The sequence below is a fragment of the Ovis canadensis genome, chromosome 3 (genome assembly GCF_042477335.2).
Source record: "Ovis canadensis isolate MfBH-ARS-UI-01 breed Bighorn chromosome 3, ARS-UI_OviCan_v2, whole genome shotgun sequence".
Taxonomy (NCBI): domain Eukaryota; kingdom Metazoa; phylum Chordata; class Mammalia; order Artiodactyla; family Bovidae; genus Ovis; species Ovis canadensis.
In genome coordinates this window covers 86,429,860-86,450,444 of record NC_091247.1, presented here as the reverse complement: position 1 = coordinate 86,450,444, position 20,585 = coordinate 86,429,860, and the positions used below count along the sequence as shown (strand labels likewise).

The following is a 20,585-nucleotide window of genomic DNA, read 5'->3' as shown; positions in this document are numbered from 1 at the left end:
TTCCATGGACAGAGGAGCCTGGTGGGCTACAGTCCATGAAGTTGAAAAGAGTCAGACACAACTGAGGCACCAACACTAACTAACTGAGACATTTTTTAAGTCAATTGATAATTTTCCAATTCTACATATTCTACAGTTTAACTCTCAGCCATTTGCTCAAACAAAATAAAATAGGGGGTGGGGGCGGTGCGGGGAGATATTCCCACACTAAAACCAACATGCTTTGTTTTCTTAGTGTTCCTGTATCTTATTCTATTTATAGACATCATATCATGATACAGGCAAACAGATGTGGATTTGATTCAAATGGGTATGGTTTGACAAATCATTTTTTACTTCTTTTTGCCCTAGAATTTAACCAAAACCCTTTCTTCTGTGCAATGTCACCCTAAATTCAACAAAGTAGGATCTGGCAGGAAAGTCCTGGTAACAGACCCTGTGTCTATCCCATGTCCATCAATGTCATGGCTAGCTTGGAAATTAACAAGGCATTTTGCAGCATCCCAGGTGCAATGCATTTAAAATTAACCCCAATTAAAATACAAAATCATGCACACTGAACAGGTTTACTGCATATTAATTTTGGATGTTCACTGTCAGAATTTAAATCAGCTTTGTTTGTCTATTGAGCAAGCAGTCCAGACTCCCAATGTGTTTTTGACATTTGCTGATAAAAATGTGTGGATGTTATTTTTCTTTTCACCTAAGGACATTCCACCCATCCCAGCAAGGAAGGAAAACTGGACTGAGTGGGTCCTTACAGCAAAGTAACTGTTTACACTGCAGATGCTGATGGAGTGGAGTAGTCTTGATGAGAAAGAGGGCTTGAGACAGAGAAGAAACCCAGAGGTCTGATTTGTCTTCTATTCTGATACCAAGTGTCACATTTTCAAGCACAAGGTTTTAAAGAAAAATCTCATTTGCAAAAGGAAAAAAAGAGAGAGAGAGGAAAAAAAAAATCTCTTTTGCAGCCTGCAGCTATCAGCTGGCTGCAAAGCTCAGGACCTTCTCTGAGGGAGGAGAAGCACTGTGGCCTTGGTGACCACTGTGCTGCACATGAGCTCAGAGAGCTAAGCCAACTGCTAGAAGGGTGGGAGAACATACGATGTTTGCAATGGACATCAGAAATAGTGGCAGGCAGGATGCCTGTCTAATTTATCATCCAAACTAGACACTTTTGAAAAAGGGCACTATTAATCTTCACTCCAGGTCAATAGATATGAACGGAGCTCATCCCAGACAAATGGGGACACAGGGCTCTGCTACCCAGAGGAGGCCTGCTCAGGATACCTGTACTTTCTCTTTACTAGGTTTGCAGTGAAAACATCTATAGCTTCCCTGAAGCCTCGCCTTTAGGGTTATACTGCCTGGAAATGATTTTGAGAATGTGTTTTGGAGCAAAATGGACTTGTTGAAGACGATGTCCTCATAAGTGTGCAGCAATAACTATAGATGAAATTCTATTCCCACTTTGTCCCAGTGTGGTTAGAGGAGATTCTAGAATTAGAGAAGAAACTTGAAAATGAAAGACCCAACATAAGGGCTTAATTTTGCCCTTCAGGAAGCAAAACACACAGATTGGCCAGTGGTTCTTTAAAGATGCTTCCCATCAGTCTTCCACCGCCTGTTCATTTGGTCTGCCTCTGCTTGACTCTATCGCATTTCACTTTTTGGAAGAAAAAAAAAAAAGTATCTTATCTACCACCTGGAAACTCTGATACAGTCTGGCAACTCTTTTACTGTGAATTGTGCCCATTCCTGAAGCCAGAGCATAGCTTCTTGTTCAGTGGATTTCATTTTATGCTTTTCAATTTTTATTTTTGGGTGCGTGGCATGTGGGATCTTAGTTCCCCAACCAGAAATTGAACCTGCACTCCCTGCATTAGAAGCGTGGAGTCTTAGCCACTGGACCTCCAGGGAAATCCCTCATTTTATGCTTTTGTCTCTCTTCATTTGAAATACCTGAGATGGTACCATCTCAAACAAAAATGCAACCATTCAAGGAGAGAGAGAAGGAATGCCTGAGCTGCCACAGGAAATGAGACAGGACTGGGGCTGGGCCGGGGCGTGGGGGGGACTGTAAATATAGAAAAAGCCTGGGCAGAGCGACAAGAAATATTTGGCATTCCTGGCTTCCCACAAAGGGTAGGTCAAGAAGAGGGAATGGGCAGTTGGGCTGGACTGTACACCACAACTATTCTTTCTCGGGCTAAATCCAGTCCACTGTGTCATAGCAACGTCCCTGGTGGGAAGCCCCTGCGTTTATCCCACACTCTGGCAAATGCTCAGCATAATTAGACCCGATGCCTGTCTGTAGGCAGGATGGGGTCAATGTCTGTGGCAAAGGCAGCTGCTGGTTTTGAGGCTGTGTGTTAAATCCACTTTGGCTAACAACCATCAGAGCCATATTCAGAACACCACGTGTTTAAGAGATGGAGCCCCAGAAGTCTGCCTCCACGGGTCCCAGTCAAAACACAGTCCGGCGTGCCCACAGGAGGGCTGTTTTAGGACCCTGCTGGCCGCTTTTTTGATTGGAATTTTGAACAAGGAGCCATGCTTACTGTTTCCTGGGTAATGAATTGAAGATGTGTCTATGTTCTCTGAAACTCTGGGAGGAAAAAAAAAATCTCACCTTATCATCCATAATGAAATAACCACACATCCACCAAGACAAAAACAGCCGTTTAATTTATTAGAGACGTGGTCACTCACAGGCTTTCTTCCTGCCTGCCTCTCTGGTCCTTTCAGGGTAATTCAACTTCTGCTACAGGATCCATAAAATGCTGTATTGAGACTATTTCATTAGGTTTCCAGCAGTGGGAAATTCCAGCTACTGGAAATACCCAAGGCCCATATAAGCGTTTTTTCTTTTCCTTTTCTTAATTCGAGACTCTGGCTGTGGAACAAACAGCAGAGCTTACTGTTGCTGCATGTCTGATTTCCTCAAGCGCTTTTGAGGCAAACATCACAAGACAAGAGATGAACGGCAGTTCACATGGAGTATGAGACTCTGTGACCCAAGGGTCAGCCAGTAGATGGACGGCATGTAAACCTTCTCCCCTGAGTCATTCAGATAAGCAGGTCTTAGGTGATAAACCTGAGGAGGTGCCTCCCAGAACAGCAGGGAGGCCTTCCTGTCCCCACCTCTGTTCTGTCTCCATGACCCAGAGTGAAATGGAGATCTGGTAACTGTGCTAAGAGTTTGCTACACGGCAGATGTTGCTTTGGAATTGTTTTCATTTTTTGTTTCATTCAAATGAACAAGTAATCTTTTTTTTTTTTTTTTTAAAAAAGATGATTTCTTTGTTCATTTATGTGGCTGGTCAGGTCTCAGTTGCAGCACATGAGCTCTTCACTGTGGCAAGCAGGATCCTTCGTCACAGCAGTGGGCTCTAGAGGGCACGGGCTCAGGAGTAGCAGCTTGGCCTTCATTGCTCCACAGCATGTGGGATCTCTCCCTGACCAGGGATCGAACCCACTTCCCCTGCACTGGAAGGCGGATTCTTCAGCACTGAACCACCAGGGAAGTCCCTGAACAAGTCATATTGATGGAGTGGCCACATGCATTTCCTGAGGCAGTCTTAATAGCTAATATTTTGTTTGATCACTCCAGAAGTGCACCAGAATCATGTTCCTTCAATTTTTGGTTCAAAAATATGGTTGGAGAAATCTTGGTGAACCTGCACATTTTAAAGGAGGAGTAAAGAAGTTTTAAACTGAACTGAAAGAAGTTGGAGAGAAGAGAGGGCAGGCATGGAATGCCTGCTTGGTGACAAATAAACTGCCATAAATTTTGCAGGGTTATATGTAATGAGTGATAGGCATTATTGCTCTAAGTTTATAAATTTGGAAACTAGTTCAAAGAAATGCAGTGACCTGCCCAAGATACCTGGCTATGAGGTGATGAAACCAAGCTTCAAATTCAGATCTGACTCCAATACCCATGAATTTTCTACCATTGTAGAAAATTTTCTACCATTTTCTACCAAAGACCTGCCAGTCAAGACTTTGGTTCTGCTCAGGAGGCCTAGCCATCTCTCAATGTCTTGCTGCAGAGATGCTGCAGAAATGGAGGGATGCTACAGAGACAGAGGGTGTGCCAGTGGTTGCCCACTGATAAGTACTGATGGCCATGATGCTTTACAATTACTGTTTACAATGAACATCTTCCATTCCATTCCCTGGGTACCTACCTATTGTGTACAAAGCACAATGCTGAAGATAATGGGATGAGAGGGAGACAAAAAAACCCAGTCTCCACTCTCCAGGGGCTTACAGAGGAAGAAGCTATGAAATACTACTGTGTGAAAATTCCAGATGATAGATACAAATAGTAAACTCTGGCAACTCCAGAGGGGAGTGTTATCACTAAATCTAATGGGGATATCAGTGGAGGAGGCATCTGACATAGGCCTTGAAGTATGTGTAGGAGCCCAACAGACAGGAGTGCGGAGCCAAAGAACAGAAGGAATGCTCAAAGGGGGGAAAAAACCAGGATCTGTCTAAATAGTGAGTCATTCGGCTTGTCTGGATTGTCAGATGTATGAGAGGGAGTATTAGGAAGAAGGCTTATTTTCTGGGTTTGCACCTCACCTTGAACTTCAGTTGATGTAGGAATCCATCACTTTTGGCTTGTCCTCCTGGCAGGACCAGACTCCCTCAGTCAGTAGGCAGCCTGGCCAGCAGCCCAGCTTCTCTCTTGTGTGTGTGTATATTCGGACCAGCGATGCAGGGGTCAAGGTGGTTTCCTCACTCAGAAACTTGCCCCGTTCATAAGCACTAGCCTTGCTGGCCTGGGAAGCCGATCTGTCTCTTTCTGACTTTCTGTTTTCTCATCCTGAAGCTCTGAGCCCCTGGACAGAAGCCTGGGGCAGCTCTGCCTGCAGCCAGCAGACACTGAAGAGGCCACCTTTCACAGGGACCCTTCTCCATCACTTCTGGGGTGGGCAGCTAGCAGCTTCTCTTTCCCTCTAGTTCCAGGCAATGGCTACATATCAATTAAACTGTAAGATGTTTGCCCTTGGGATGTGGTTTGAGGGGCAGTCAGTGGTTTAAAACAAAACAAAACTAATTCTTCCTCACTGTATCTTAAATTGTTGACTTCTGGTAAAGTATCTTCTAAAAATATAGCAGACACAGTCACCCATGTGCCCAATAATCTCATGAACAGAAGTGAGCAACTAAAAGCCTGCTTTAGCTCTTCTCTCATTTCATTGCCTCGTGAAAGTATCTGGTTCTCAACTTGACCCCAGCTTATCAGCTATGATGTCTGCCATATATCAACGTGGACCAGCGAGTTAGAAATGCAGATGCCGGGGTTCATCCCAGACTCAGTGAACCATAACCTTCAGGTTGAGAGATAGGCTTGTGAGTTTTATTTTTCAAGATACGCTCCCCAGGTGATTTTGATACACAGTCAGGATGTAAAATCACTGCCTCGGGCAAATGCCTTAGAACTTTTTGCATTTATGTTCCCTGTCTTTTGCATCCTAGAATTTCAAGAGTTAGAGGGATCTTGAAGATCAGTTAATGCAGCACTGGTATTATTTATTTTTGGCCAGCTGGTTCTGCGTTGATGCATGTGGGCTTTATCTAGTCGCAATGGCTTCTCTCGCGGTGGAGCATGGGCTTTGTTGCCCATGGCATGTAGAATCTTCCCAGAACAGGGACTGAACTCATGTTCCCTGCACTGGCAGATGGATTCCAGGGAAGTCCTGATGCAGCAGTTTTTAAACTCATGGGAGGAAGAAGCTGGTTTAAGAGCTGGGGATATCATGGGCAACGTTTCCCCCCGGGACATGATGGGAACCAACTTCTCTCGGAGTGTAGATTAGCATCTCACTATCTCACTGCCTGAAGGACACAGCATGGTAAACACTGATTAGTTCAACCTCCTCTTTATGCTGTTGAAGAAAGAAGTGACTGTCTCCTGGCACATGGCTCTGGATCGCCAGCCTCACTTTCCCCTGCCTGGGATACTCCTGGCTGATTCCTGCTACCACCATGGTAGGGAGAAGGAGACAACAGAGGATGAGATGATCGGATGGCATCACCGACTCAAAGGGCCTAAGTCTGAGCAAACTCAGGGATGTAGTGAAAGACAGGAAAGCCCAGTGTGCTACAGTCCATGGAGTCTCAAAGAGTTGGACACGACTGAGCAACTGAACAACCACCACCATGGGGCGAGGACGGCAGGCCGTAAACAGATGTGGCACTTGTGGGAACACCATGTTCTGACAGCGTGCAAGGTGACCTGACCTTATTCTGAGCATAGCCTGTGAGACCATGGCAGCCACTGGAATCGCAGAGCATCTTAGCATCACTGAAGAAAGCAGAACTCATTTTTCCCTCCAGAAGAAATTCCAGATCTTGGAACTTGGAAACCAAGAATCCTCTATTTCTACCCCAGATTGACTACAGTTTTTTTGTTGGATTCTGTGCTCTAGCACAGAAGTCAGCCTCCATATCCAGAGGCTGCCTAGGCTGAGCTCCTGGCAATGGTCAGTCAGGAGTAGATGCTCATAGCAGAGGGAACCGTGGGCACCTGGATGATCAGAGAGGAAGTAAAGGGCAGCTGGGAGGGTAGGCAGACAGGTTGAGGCTGCTTTGGTTCCTCTCTGGCTCAGAGCTCCAGCTGAACCTGACGCTCCACATGCCATCAGTAGAATGGACCCTTCATCTGATGATGCAAGAACTACAGAGTTTCATGCTTTACAGCCTTGGGAAGTCTAGCCTGGTGCCTTTCTCCTACAAATAGTTCAGGTATTGTACATAACGAATAATGACGGAATAATGGTGAACTAAATGGGACAGCAGGGGACCGCTCCATTTTCAGAGGAAAACTGTTCTTAAACTCTCCTGGGGAAATCATCCTCTGTGCTGGGATGCAGACCTCTCTGGCTACTGGAGGCTGCCTGCGGACCCCCATCCCTCCTCAGCCCAGCAGCCCAAGGCAGAGCTGTTCCTGGATACGCCCCTCCCCCCACCACAGACACACACTTAATCCGTTTTCTTTCAGATCCTTACTCAAAATCCACCGGGAGCCCAGACCAGGTCCTGGGTTTCCAGGTCCAAAATTTGTGTAGCAAGTCAAAGCATTTCTAACCTGAAACTTTTAATAGCAAGTAAATAAAGTGATCCAGGCTCCAAATGGTCCAGGCATGGCCACCCCATTTACGGCTGTGAATATCACAATAGGTGATTGTTTTAAAGTGTTTTAATGAGTCTCAAAACATCCTACATAATATCAGCCTCCACTTTGGGCCTCCTGACAGGCTCCAGTAAATAACATGAGTTGACAGGAATAAAACAGCTTGCTCGGGAGTAATTGAGCGGAATTAGAATGAACAGACAAGAAAGAAAAATTGGTGCTTGGGTCACAAGGAACTTTTTGTTGGGAACGCTCTGGGAGATTTGGTGGGCTGTAGTCTCGCTGACTAATCACCAGTATAGAAAGTTTATAGTCTCTCTGCCATACCAACGTCTTTAATAACTTGAGCAGCATAAGAGGTGGCTGTTAATTTCAAAGACAGTTATATGAAGTTTTATTGAGTGTGGTGTGGAGTACATAGTTAGCAGCCTGTGAGATAATGAGCCCTTTAAATAGCGCTTTCAAAAAACAGCTTTATTTTTTGCTTGAGCCAAAAGAACAGTGATTTCCTTCTGTTATTGGAAGGCAGGAAAGTGTATTTAAGTAGGATCTCGCCTTTGGACACATTATGTACCCATCTCTTCATCCGGGACGTCTGTGGTGCCAAGAGCCACGGATGTTCAGGTGGACTGAGCTTGGGTGTTGTCGTGACACGTCTCTACCAGGAAGAAAGCAGTGTGGGAAGAAAGGGGTTAAATGTGTTGGGCATTGCCCCTCCCCCCGGTTCCCTCGGACACTGGCTCCTGGGTCTTCTCTCCCCATCCTTGATTGACAGGGGAGAGCGGAGGTAGAGACCCCTCATGTCTCCAGAGGTCACAGTGTGAACAAACCAGAGATCAAACCAGTGGGTTCTTTGAATTAAAAAGAATCAACTTTGTAAAAAGAGCAGGACATTTACGCAGTTCCCCAGGGGTGCTCCGGCACCAGAGACCATGGGTGAGGAGCAATGCGGGCACGTGCCGCCTTGCTGGTCTAGCACCATGCACCACGGCCTATTCTTATCTCTCCACAATGGAAGGAATGGATGAAGCGGGCAGCTGATGTGCCTGACATCACTGAGCCATGGTGGTGGGGGATGGGCTCTCCCGTCACCGCCTAGGCAGCCTAGTGCAGCCCACGGAGGACCCTGTGGTTTACCATTCCCTCTCGCCACTCCATGGCAACCCACTCCAGTGTTCTTGCCTGGAGAATCCCAGGGATGGGGGAGCCTGGTGGGCTTCCATCTATGGGGTCGCACAGAGTCGGACACGACTGAAGCGACTTAGCAGCAGCAGCAGCAGCTCGCCACTCCATTCTCCCTCCTCCCCCCACCCCACTCCTCCTCTCCCACCCCTCTTCCTCCTTCTCCTTCTTTTCTTCCCATCCTCCCCTTTCCCCTACTTTGAATGCATCTGTGAGTAAGTGTGAGCAGAAACTGAGACAGAGAAATCTGTCCAGCCCTCTTTGGAAATCATCTGTTGTTTCCTCATCTCTCAGTCTTGTGTTCGGCATTCATTAAGCACAGTGCCAAACACCTGACAGCAAATGTGAGAAAGTGTGCCAAGCCTCCCCCTCCACCCACCCCCACCTAACCTGCAGGTCAGCCTTGCCTGGCTCAGCCAGCAGCCTTGGGCAGGGACTGTGATGGTGGACAAGGCAGGAGGTCTCCCAGCTGAGGAGCACACGCGTTGCTGGCCGAGGCTGCCGGCACCCTTCGTCCTGCAGCGAGTCTACTGTGAGCAAGTGGCTTCAGCCATGGGACTCCCTGGACTGAGGGTCAACAGTACCAAATCCTACCGATCAAGAACTATAAAACAAAGCAAAAAATAAAAATAAAAAATCAGGCCTTCTCTGAGCCAGTCCTATGGAACAAAGGAAATAAAGTAAACAAAGTAAACAAAGAGATTAGTTAAAGGAAAAGGAGTTATTTCCTGCCTCAGCACTAGCAACAAGCACAGTCTTTCTTGTTACTTAATTCAGAATGTTGTTAGCAACGGGCCTTCTGGCTTCGCTCATGTTTTTTTTTTGTTTGTTTGTTTTTTTAAGACACATCGCTGCCCTTCACACAATCCGGCAATGTAGCTGTTTCCAGGGCTTCATTCTGCAATGTGGGTCGAGTCTGACTTCTTCCTGAGCTGTAAATGCTCCATACCCAAGGAAAACCCCTCCTAGTAGCTTTTGGGATCTGGTGAGCCCTGCAGGAAAGCCCACGGCCTCACTCAACTGCATCAGTTTGGGAGCGGCTGGGAGCCACATCTGTGGGAGTCTGGAATGCTCAGGGAGGCGGTTTGCAGCCCATGCTGCCCTGGAGCTGCTCAAAGATTCTTGCTGGTCCAGAGTGTTAAGAATCCAGAGAGCAGCCTTGTTTGAGTAAAAGAGGGAACTGCTTCTTCTAAAGCTGTCAGGAAGCTGCTTCTAAAGCTGGGGGTCAAATGTACTGTTTCACAGGTTTAACAAAGTAAGGACTATTTAAACACACTTTTGAAGTTCCAATTGTTAGTGCTTCCCAGCCCTAGCGCTGTTTCAGGAGCACCTGGAGACGTGTCTGCGTACCGGATGCTGTTCCCCTCATCCTGCCTGTGTCGTGGGTGAGGCTTACAAGCCTGGATTCTCATCACGCTCCTTGAGTGACCTTTCTGCAGTCAGCCCACTGCCACTGCACATTAAGGGGATGCTGTCACTCAGGGGCTGCCTGCATGGCAGGGACATCGGAAGGAGCTAAGGCTGGAATGTTCGGCAGGAGTTCTTTCTTAGGAAAGGTGACCTTGGGGTTTGGGTATGGCAGGGATATGGAGAGGGGATACTGAGTCCCAGAAGCTCCCAGTTCAGAGCTAAACACCACCTCCTTAAGGATGCCAGCCTACTGACCCACCATCCTGAGTAGCTCCATCAATGAACTCCCAGGAGCCCCCCGAGATGCGGCTGCCGGGAGGAGTGTAGGAAATGCCAGTGTGTGGCAAATATCATCTCTGGAGAAGGCTGATAAGGGTCCTTGCAGATGCCCTGTGCGTCAAATTGAGTGGTTGGGCTGGGGGCAGGAGGTAGGGATTTCCAGTTGGCATGAGGCTCCGCAGCATCACCTTGGGTTGCCCTCATTCAAGACCCAGCCCGTCTGTCAATATAGCTTCCGCCAGGTGTGTCTGCGCTTGCTGCCCCAGACTCCTCCAGCTGCCCGGTGCTCACACAAGCATGGGTGTCAACAAACCCACTCTGAGCCATCCATTTGCGTGAGGCTCCACACCTGAGAGAGGCTGGGGGCATTTCTGATCATTTTGGGGTTGCTGTAAAATATCATCACCTCTAGAAGCCCCACTACCAATCCTCTGGCTTGCTCCCCTATGCAGGGCTCACTTGTCCACAAGGAGGGAAATAGCTTCTGAGCAAGCATCTAAGGTTTGCTCTTTTAACAGCAAACACAGTTAAGTGACCATTCAGAGTTTCTCTCTTCCCGCCCACATGGGCCATGGATGGCTGAAATGGAGGGGCCGCCTCAGTGGGTTAGATTCATGGCTGGAATCTGTCTTAGCCTCTGGGAAGACGAAGTTGCTCCACCAGGTACCCGGGAAGCTGGGACAATGACAGGTCAGTTCATCAATGACTATTTCCTGAGTCCCCACCGTTGCCAGGTGCTTTCCTGGACTGCTTATCTTGAGAATTAGCTTTTAGAAAAGTCAAGGACACATGGGCAGTATTGCAACCCTCAGTTCAGTTCAGTTCAGTTCAGTCACTCAGTCGTGTCTGACTCTTTGCGACCCCATGAATCACAGCACGCCAGGCCTCCCTGTCCATCACCAACTCCCGGAGTTCACTCAGACTCACGTCCATCGAGTCCGTGACGCCATCCAGCCATCTCATCCTCTGTCGTCCCCTTTTCCTCCTGCCCCCAATCCCTCCCAGTGTCAGAGTCTTTTCCAATGAGTCAACTCTTCGCGTGAGGTGGCCAGCCTATTACACCACCCTGAGACTCCTTTCAATCTCTGGCATTTATCAGACTCTGCAGAGTGAGTCTGCTTATAACATTTTCAGAAGATTCAGAAGACATTTGTTTTAACACATCTCCACCCCTAGCTTCCATGAAGTTCTATCTTTCAGGTGGATGGACGAGGCTTATTGGTCTCCTGCCAACTGCTTGATTTTTAAAGTTCTTAACTCTTCTCATTTCATAGATGCTCAAAGAGAAGGATTTTTTTTAAATCGCAGATTAAACTTATAAAAGCTTAATGGACTGAAATTGCTAAATCATCCAATACTCAACAGTCTGGTATAAAACATGGAAGTGAAAAAGACTTTGCAATGATTATGACATTCAAGTGATAAGTCATTTTGATCGGATGCAAGAAAAGCAGCTGAAAGTTGTTCTTCCCAGCCATGTGGCTTTAGTCTCTGGAAAAGTAGCTATTCATGTAAACAGTGATTCATAGAACTTGATTAGCCCATTCAAACCGATGACTCTGATTTCCCCATGGATACAGCACAGTCAAGTCAGTAAGTGTCAGGCTGGGCTTTTAACAGCTCTCTTTTCAGAGAAAACTCAGTTGCATAAGGGAAAGGGTGCTGTGCCAGCCTAAAGACAGCTGTTTACAAACATTGTACTTATTCTCTAGCCTAGGGAGGAATTCTTGTTCAAGGCATAAAGAGGAAACAAATGACTCTAGTCTTAAATAAGAGCCCTTTAACTGGCGGCAGCAAATCAGTGCAAATGAAGACAAGCAGCCCTCTTGTGCTCCCCAAAATGCCACCAACTGGGCTGCAGGCAGCTGTCTTCTAAGCTGGGGGCTCTGGATTCCATGATGATTGGGTTGATTTGGTAGAAATTAAACCCCTAAACCTACTTCTTCATTTAAATCTCTGGATACTTGTCTTATATTTCCAGGCAGGCAGCTGAAATTTGCCCATGGTTCTCTTTTGCACCTTTTGGCCAGTAAGTGTAAACGCAGCACTAGCCAAGGGTAGAGTCCCCAGAATTTGCAGCAGGGCACTCAGAGACTCATTTGATGAGGAACAAGCATGGACAGAGGCCCCCAGTCTTCCTAGAATTGTCCTGCTTTATGCCTGCTGTTCTAGAGCCTCACCTAGCCTTCTCAGGTGGCTCAGTGGGTAAAGAATCCACCTGTAATGCAGGAGATACAGGAGACATGAGTTCGATTCCTGGGTCGGGAAGATCCACTGGAGGAGGGCATGGCAACCCACTCCATTGTTCTTGCCTGGAGAGGAGGAGCCTGGCAGGCTACTGTTCACAGGGTTACAAAGAGCTGGACACCACGGAAGCGACTGAGAAGTCTGCCTTTGCGCTCTCCACCATTTCCTGGGTTGGATGATGCATCGTGGAACCACACTGAGAGTTCATCTCCCCAGTCCCAGCCATTATTGGAAGGCATTGATGTGCACAGGCCCTTTTATTTGGATGAGGATAGTGACTTCCTTGGTGGTCCAGTGGCTAAGACTCAGTGCTCCCAGTGCAGGTGGCCTAGGTTTGATCCCTGATTAGGGAACTAGATTCCACATGCCACAGCTAAAATTCCATATGCTACAACTAAGACCTGGTACAGCCAGATAAGTTCTTTTCTTTTTAAAGGATGAGGATGTGCTTAGGTAGGTGGGCTGGAGTGAGGCCAAGGAAAGGGACCCAGACTTGGCTCTTCTCTCTCCACAGGAATCACAGACTAAGTCAGGAGCAGAAGGCGCTCCACTCAAGAGGGGGAGAGAAGAGCAGACTCCCCACTTTCTGGAGAATGCAGAGGCGGCATCTGGCAAAGACCTGGGAGGTGCAGCGCTGAGTGGCTGGAGGCAAGCTCTGTCCTAGAGCTCCAGCTTCCTTCCTCCCAGAGCTTGGCCAGAGGATGTGCACACTTGTTCCTGAGTGCAGTCAGTATCTCAGTGGTCACCAGGGTGCCTTGTGAGAAAGTAAGATGCCCGAGATTGTGTTTAATTTAGTGGATAAGTTTTAAACTTGTGCTCAAGGATTGGCTTGGAGACCCAGGTCCCCATCCTCCTTCTGGAGACCTCTTGGCCAGAGGACAATGGATGCTGGTCCTCGGCTGCTGTGTTGAGACTGCATAACCTCCTGGGTTTTGGGGGGTGGGGGTTGTTTTTCCTCTTTAACCACACATTCTTTGCACAGGTTGTATTTATGCTCAGATGACTCACTCTTGGTCAGCATGCCTTTCTATAATAAATATCCCTGTCAAGTTCAAACTCACTGGGCTTCAGAGTGAGTTGGGTGATATTAAAAGAACCTTTTCTCTTCTCCCAAGAGCTGTGTAGATTTTGGAGTTTACTCACAAGATCTGCTTCTCTATGGCTATGATTATGTGAGACTTCTTTATTTAAGATCTGGTTTTCACTTAACCAGCTCGTTCACTTAACTTGCTATGTTCTCTCAAGATTCTTATTGTCTCTGTGCCTCAATTTAATCACTAATAAATAAGAACAAGGGAATTTCCTGGTGGTCCAGTGGTTAGGACTCTGCACCGTCTCCACTGAGGTCCCGGGTTCAATCCCTGGTCAAGAAACTAAGATTCCACAAACTGCGTGGCTCAGTCAAAAAGAAAAAAAGAGAACATTATTACCGACCTCAGAGAGTTTCTGGGAACATGAAATGAAGTCGTGTCACCAAGAAAATTTGAAGCAAATATCTTTTGAATGAATAAACGACTAAAGCAATAATAGAAACGTGAAAAATTATCAACTAGCCCATTGTATATGATAAGACATATTTATTGACTATTGTCTGTGGATCAAAACCAGTTCTAAGTTCTTGAACACATACTATTTACAGTTAAGTGAAGAAATCGGGATGCAGACACATGTCTCAGGGGCACCCAGTGTCAAGCCCTTAACTTTTACCTGTGTTGCTTCTTCTATACTGGTGACACATGGCTTTGTCACCAGCGACTCCCCGAAAAGAATGACCAGGTTCTGTGATTCCTTTTACTCAAATGTAAATAAGATTCCTATAGTTTTACAACTTAGTGAGTTTAATAAGAAAAACATTCCTAGGACATGTTAATAAGAACAAAGATTTTGGTGTCTTTACTGATAATCAATACCAAATATTAGAATCAGGTACCCAGCTGTTACCAAAGAATAGTGAGAAGTGATAAGAAAGCCTTCCTCAGCGATCAATGCAAAGAAATAGAGGGAAACAACAGAATGGGAAAGACTAGAGCTCTCTTCAGAAAATTAGAGATACCAAGGGAACATTTCATGCAAAGATGGGCTTGATAAAGGATGCAAATGGTATGGACCTAACAGAAGCAGAAGATATTAAGAAGAGGTGGCAAGAATACACAGAAGAACTATACAAAAAAGATCTTCACGACCAAGATAATCACGATGGTGTGATCACTTATCTAGAGCCAGACATCCTGGAATGTGAAGTCAAGTGGGCCTTAGAAAGCATCACTATGAACAAAGCTAGTGGAGGTGATGGAATTCCAGTTGACCTATTTCAAATCCTGAAAGATAATGCTGTGAAAGTGCTGCACTCAATATACCATCAAATTTGGAAAACTCAGCAGTGGCCACAGGACTGGAAAAGGTCAGTTTTCATTCCAATCCCAAAGAAAGGCAATGCCAAAGAATGCTCAAACTACTGCATAATTGCACTCATCTCACATGCTAGTAAAGTAATGCTCAAAATTCTCCAAGACAGACTTCAGCAATACGTGAACCGTGAACTTCCAGATATTCAAGCTAGTTTTAGAAAAGGCAGAGGAACCGGAGATCAAATTACCAACATCTGCTGGATCATGGAAAAAGCAAGAGAGTTCCAGAAAAACATCTATTTCTGCTTTATTGACTATGCCAAAGCCTTTGACTGTATGGATCATAATACACTGTGGAAAATTCTGAAAGAGATGGGAATACCAGACCACCTGACCTACCTCTTGAGAAACCTGTATGCAGGTCAGCAGGCAACAGTTAGAACTGGACATGGAACAACAGACTGGTTCCAAATAGGAAAAGGGGTACATCAAGGCTGTATATTGTCACCCTGTTTATATAATTTATATGCAGAGTACATCATGAGAAACGCTGGGCTGGAAGAAACACAAGCTGGAATCAAGATTGCCGGGAGAAATATCAGTAACCTCAGATACACAGATGACACCACCCTTATGGCAGAAAGTGAAGAGGAACTAAAAAGCCTCTTGATGAAAATGAAAGTGGAGACTGAAAAAGTTGGCTTAAAGCTCAACATTCAGAAAACGAAGATCATGGCATCTGGTCCCATCACTTCATGGGAAATAGATGGGGAAATAGTGGAAACAGTGTCAGACTTTATTTTTTGGGGCTCCCAAATCACTGCAGATGGTGACTGCAGCCATGAAATTAAAAGACGCTTACTCCTTGGGAGAAAAGTTATGACCAACCTAGACAGCATGTTGAAAAGCAGAGACATTACTTTGCCAACTAAGGTCCATCTAGTCAGGCTATGGTTTTTCCAGTGGTCATGTATGGACGTGAGAGTTGGACTGTGAAGAAAGCTGAGCACTGAAGAATTGATGCATTTGAACTGTGGTGTTGGAGAAGACTCTTGAGAGTCCCTTGGACTGCAAGGAGATCCAACCAGTCCATTCTGAAGGAGATCAGCCCTGGGATTTCTTTGGAAGGAATGATGCTAAAGCTGAAACTCCAGTACTTTGGCCACCTCATGTGAAGAGTTGACTCATTGGAAAGACTCTGATGCTGGGAGGGATTGAGGGCAGGAGGAGAAGGGGATGACAGAGGATGAGATAGCTGGATGGCATCATGGACTCGATGGACGTGGGTCTGAGTGAACTCCGGGAGTTGGTGATGGACAGGGAGGCCTGGCATGCTGCAATTCATGGGGTCGCAAAGAGTCGGACATGACTGAGCGACTGAACTGACTGAACCAGCTGTTATCTGTTACTCTGAGCAGAGGATGTATTAGGCTTATGCCTGAGAAATAACTTCACTGAAGTTATTCATTGAAGAAACCAAATGCTCTACCACCTACCTTCTGGTTGGTGAAAACCCAGGTACAAGATGCCTTGACTGTACACCTGGGGCAAATAGTGATACTCCTCTCTGATTCCTGGAAGGAGTTTCCTTTTTCTTGGATACAGTGTTGACCTGGGACCTGAGAGCCTCCAGTGACTTTGAATTCACCCTTTGTCACTAGGAAAGTGACAGAACTGTGTTAGAGTCTGTGTGGTTGCTTCCAAAGACAGTAGTCTTAGCCTTCTTGTATGAATCAAGATGGGAACTATCTTTTATTATGAGATAATAATTGTTATAAAAGTTTGCTAGGTGCTTCATCAATATTGCTATAGTCAGGGTAAGCTAGTTTGTGCAGTGGTAACAAGTATTTCCCAGACCTCAGGAGCAAGTAAAGTCTACTTCTCAGTCTCATTAAATGTCCAGTGAAGGTTGGCTGGGTGCTGTGCTCCACATTTCCTCATATGCTGACCTGGAGTAAAAGGGCTTCTAGCTGTTCCTTCTATGACATCACAGGTTGCCAAGGCGAAAAAGGAGCACAGCAGTGTCTTACACTGACTATTAAATGCTTCTGCATAGAGCAATACAGAATAGTGCTCTCATTTCATTGGCCACAACAAGCCACATAAATAAGTTCAACTTCAAGGGATGAAGGAAATGTTGTTTGACTGCATACCCAAAAGGAAGAAAGTGAGCATTGTTAGTGATGCACAAATGACTACCACACTTACTGGATCTATCTTAGACCTCAGGAGATCTATCATAAACCTCAGCTCAGTGAGGTGTCTGTAAGGTTTCCCACATTGTAGCTGGGGACACTAAGAGAAGTTAGATAACTCTCTCAGGGTCACATAGCTAATGCGTTCAGTTCAGTTCAGTCACTCGGTGGTGTCTGACTCTTTGTGACCCCATGGACTATAGCACACCAGGCTTCCCTGTCCATTACCAACTCCTGGAGCTTGCTTAAACTTATGTCCATCTAGTTGGTGATCTTATCCTCTCTCACCCCCTTCTCCTCCTGCCTTCAATCTTTCCCAGCATCAGGGTCTTTTCAAATGAGTCAGTTATTTGCATCAGGTGGCCAAAGTATTGGAACTTCATCTTCAGCATCAGTCCTTCCAGTGAATATTCAGGCTGATTTCCTTTAGGATTGACTGGTTTGATCTTCTTGCAGTCTAAGGGACTCTCGAGTCTTGTCCAACACCACAGTTCTAAACCATCAATTCTTCGGTGCTCAGCTTTCTTTATAGTCCAACTCTCACATCCATACATGACTCCTGGAAGTAGAGGGACAGATTTGAACAGAGACCTGGGGCTCAAGCAGGACCTTTTTGGGCCCTGAGCACATGGGGGCAGGGTCCTCATGAATTCATTCTTCTCAACCACTCTGAGCTTCCCTGTCCTTGCTTCTCCTTCTGTATTATCTTAGTCCCAAGCCAGAGTTGAAATGTACAATTAGACATCCTAATACTGTCTGAACTTGTATGACCAACTCAGGCTTCACAATACTTCTCACAGTTCTGATATGATGAAACAAGCCAGGCAATGGAGTTCAAGACAAATGGATACCTGTGCTGGAAGGAAACTTAGAACATCTCTCCAGCTATCTCATTTTAGAGTGAGAAGTGTCTTGCCCGTCAGTCAAAACCCGATAACCTGAATCGCAATTCCAAGTGTTTCGGTTGGTGAGACCTTGCCTAGATACTTCTATGCATGATGTTGTATTTTAAAAAAGAAGAAAAAGACACAGAGTATAGCCCTGGTGGGCTGGCTGTGATGTACTTGAACTTAAACAGAACTGTAACTGGGGATTAGACCTGAGTGGAGGAGGGGTTAATATCCCCAGAGACTGAGATTTCAGAGAATCCCCCCTCTGGAATCCTTGCATACAATATCAGAAAGTATCCCTGAACTTTCTTAACTTTGCCATCTTGAGCTCTTAAAGAAAACACTAATTGTATGTTTTGCGATCCAGAAAAGGAAAGGGGGTGAGGGACATTGAGACCAGCCATTTCAACCCTGGCTAAGCCTCCCCTGGCACGGGCTGCAGGGATGAGCTTGCCTCTGTGGAGTCCCAGCTGGGAAGCACCACCCTGGTTTATTTTCAGAGGTCAAAACCCAAGCAACAATTATCTCCTGTCACAGCAAATTAAAAGCCCAGGCTCACCCGTCCCAGGAGTGGGGTGAGCACAGCCAGTGGCCGGCAAAGGGCCGTAATGACAGGCCGGGGTTGGAGCATTTCCTTTAAAGGCATGAGCCACTCAAGAAGCACACAAAGTAAACAGAGACATAAAAGTCCATGGAAAAGGCCCACAAGTGAGAGCAAGAGTCTGCGCCAAGAGTAGAGTGTATTTTGATTCTGTAGGGGATCAGGGGCTGTGGCAGCAAGAAGCGCTAGGTGGAAGATGAGCAGGGTCTGTGTTTAAGAAAAGGTGGAACCTACTGTGCACGATACTGCAGAGGGTGGGGTGAGTGGCCCTGCCTGTCTCGCGCGTGCACGCCCACACACACACACACACACATCGCTGTGGCATCAAGAGTATAGCCCCCTTCCACTCACTTTCATCATAATCTCTATCCTTGCCTGAACTCCTGCTTTCCTTCCCAGGGAGAGGGCAGCCTGGCCCCGCTGGCCAGGACTGGGGCTTCTTAGCTCCTGCACTCTACCTTTGCAACTTCTTTTTGCAGTCAGCTACTGAACCCATCTGCCAGTGCAGGAGGCATAAGAGACATGAGTTCAGTCCTGGGTCAGGAAGATCCCCTGGAGAAGAGAACAGCTACCCACTCCAGTATTCTTCCCTGGAAAATCCCGTGGACAGAGGAGCCTGATTGGCTATGGTCCGTGGGGTTGTGAAGAGTCGGACACAACTGAAGCGACTTAGCACACACGCACCATGTTCAATATGCCTCCTACGGTTTTGCTTGTGCTATTTTCTCTCTCTCTCTACCACTTTCTGTGAGCAAGGACTTGTGGTTGTACCAGTTTCGCCGGAGTTAGTTTGGGCTTTATTATAGTATAAGATCTGCAGGAGTTGAGATTTTAATTTGTCTTTCTTTTATGCCACACACATTTAACTTTTGCAAAGCATCTTAACATCTATCATCTAATTTTGTCTTCAGTGTTACCTGGTGAGGTCAGAGGGTGGGGAAAATCATTCCAATTGCACATGGGAACTTATACAGCAGGGTGGATTAGAACACGGGCTTTGGTTAGGGTGGGTTTCTGATCTCTCTAAGCCCCAGTTCTCTCATCTGTAAACAGGGATAAAAATAGCTCCTGCCCATAGGTTATTTTAAGGATTAAATGAGTTAACAGGAGTAGGTGCTTACCTCACACGGAGAAAGTGCCCAGTAAAATTGTCATTATTTCAGTGATGATGAGATTCCAACTCAGTGAAGTTAAGGTTCAAGTGGTGGTAGGAGAAGCAGAAGGAGGTGGAGGCAGCAGATTCTGGTTCTATTTGCTATAAGCCTTTGGGCAAATTGCTTGACCTCTCTAAACCTCAGCTTCTTCATCTTAGTAATAACAACACTGTGTATCACATATGGCAGTTCTGGAGCCAGATTGCCTTATTCCTGGTGTCCTTTCTTCAAGAGTCTCCTAGGAGTCCCCATGAATGTTGTGGGCTGGGCGGTGAGGCCCCCAGTCTGTGGCCCTTCTCTTCCTCCTGCCTGCCCTCATGGGCACAGGGGTTGTACAGAGAGAACAGAGCTCAGAATCCAAACAGTATTTCCTGCTGTCCTTATCTCTGCTATTGGTAGAGAGAACAGGAAGGGAGTAAGACAGACCCAACAAAAACCAACTTTAGCCACTGGGAGGAAGCTTAAAATCTACACAGCAACCCACAGCCCTTATGCTTCACAAGTGACTTATGACCCATGTTATTAATCTCACTTTACTAAATGACAAGCAGATATACATGTGAATAATTTACTAGCATTTTCCCATTGGCCCAGGGATTAATTTCTCTAAAGTCTGCAGGGAGAAGGTGGTCTGGTCTCCGTTGCATGAAATCACTTCAGTCTTCTCTCCTGCCCGTGAGCAAGTCCAAGGTCAGAACTGGCAGGGGGTCTGGGAAGTACCCATTGGATTTCTCTGTTCAGAGAAAGGGTTCCCTTGGACATTTCACTTTCGTTGTGAAGTTCTTCAGGGATTGTCTCAGCCCCTTCAGACCACAGTTCTGAAATGTTGATTCAGACAGGATCAGGTCTGAAATAATCAGTTCAGCATACCCTGAAATATCTTGTTTCCATCCTTCCAGCTTCTGTATCCCCCTTTCTCAGCATTATTTGCTCCAAAACAACAGAGATCTCTGGAAAACCGATTAGATGTGATGAGGGAACTGTGCTCCCTCCACATGGCCAAAGAGAGTGACGGGGGTTAAGGACTGAGAGATTTGGACTGTGGACTCCCAGCATGTTGTTAGGAATATTCCTGGATATTCTATCAGGAATAAATGGTCTGATTCTTTACTGGACATAAAGATGAGGT

At 46.2% G+C, this 20,585-nt stretch overlaps 1 long non-coding RNA gene across 1 annotated transcript; it reads right to left on the bottom strand.

Moving 5' to 3' along the window:
- Nucleotides 1–7,603: 7,603 nt before the first annotated feature.
- LOC138437041 (uncharacterized) lies at nt 7,604–19,928 on the bottom strand. The gene is made up of 3 exons (XR_011255739.1): nt 19,424–19,928; nt 8,723–8,936; nt 7,604–7,808 (listed from the first exon to the last, which is right to left on the bottom strand). It is a non-coding gene; the product is annotated as an uncharacterized lncRNA (long non-coding RNA).
- Between the last annotated feature and the right edge of the window lie 657 nt (nt 19,929–20,585).